Below are 1,018 nucleotides of genomic sequence, written 5' to 3' on the forward strand. Positions count from 1 at the left end.
GGGAGAGTAGAGGAGAGCAATTTTGAAATATAGTTTGGATTTTTAAGACTTTAATATTTGGTGTTTCCTTTTAGAAAATATTATTTTCCAACTACTTATTACCACCTCTCTACTTTAGATCTGTGCATTTATCAGATTTCAGAAAATATATTATTGCTCATTACTTTATATGACCCTTTCTCATGGTTTTTAATCCTTATTGTGTTGAATCCTCTTCTCTTCCTTTGACTTATTTAGATTTTTCCCATTAATCAAGGTTCAGATACTGTTATAGATTGAATGGCATCTCTCCACTTTCAAATTCCTATGTTGAAGTCCTAACCCCCAATCTGATTGTATTCAGAGATAGGGCTTTTAAAGAGGTAATTAAGATTAAATGAGGTCATAAAGGTGGGGCCCTAATCACATAGAACTGGTGTCCCTGTAAGAAGAAGAACAGAAACCAGAGGTCTCACACAATTTGTGTGCACACAAAGTGTAGGTCATGTGAGCACACAGCCAGATGGTAGCTGCCTACAGGCCTAGAAAAGTGGCCTCAGAATGAAAGCTACCTTGCTAGCAACTTGAGCTAGTACTTTTCAGCTTCCTAAACTGTAAGAAATAAAATTTTGTTATTTAAGCCACCTGTAGTGTGACATTTTGTTATGGCAACTCTAGCAAACCAAGACAGATACTAAGCTCAGCATTCAATGAAACATGACAATTTGTGACTATTTAATTTCCTTTTAGAAACTCTATTTTGGCTGTGTAGTTTTAATTGAGATTTATTTTTCTCATTTCCTCGACTAAATCTTAGACTCTAAGGGCAGTTACCATCTCATGTTAGTTTTGTACACCTATCAGATGGATGACTACAAAAATAGAACACTTTATATCTCCTGCATTTGATTCCTTAGGGATTCTGTATGCTCTAAAGGCTGGACAATTTATATGGAAAATTTTGTAGTCTCCTTTTCATTCCTAAGTAGAATTTTAAGGTAACTTGAAAAATATCTTAAAAATATTAAAGATAAGTATT

Source organism: Propithecus coquereli, unplaced genomic scaffold (genome assembly GCF_000956105.1).
Source record: "Propithecus coquereli isolate 6110/MARCELLA unplaced genomic scaffold, Pcoq_1.0 Scaffold191, whole genome shotgun sequence".
Taxonomy (NCBI): domain Eukaryota; kingdom Metazoa; phylum Chordata; class Mammalia; order Primates; family Indriidae; genus Propithecus; species Propithecus coquereli.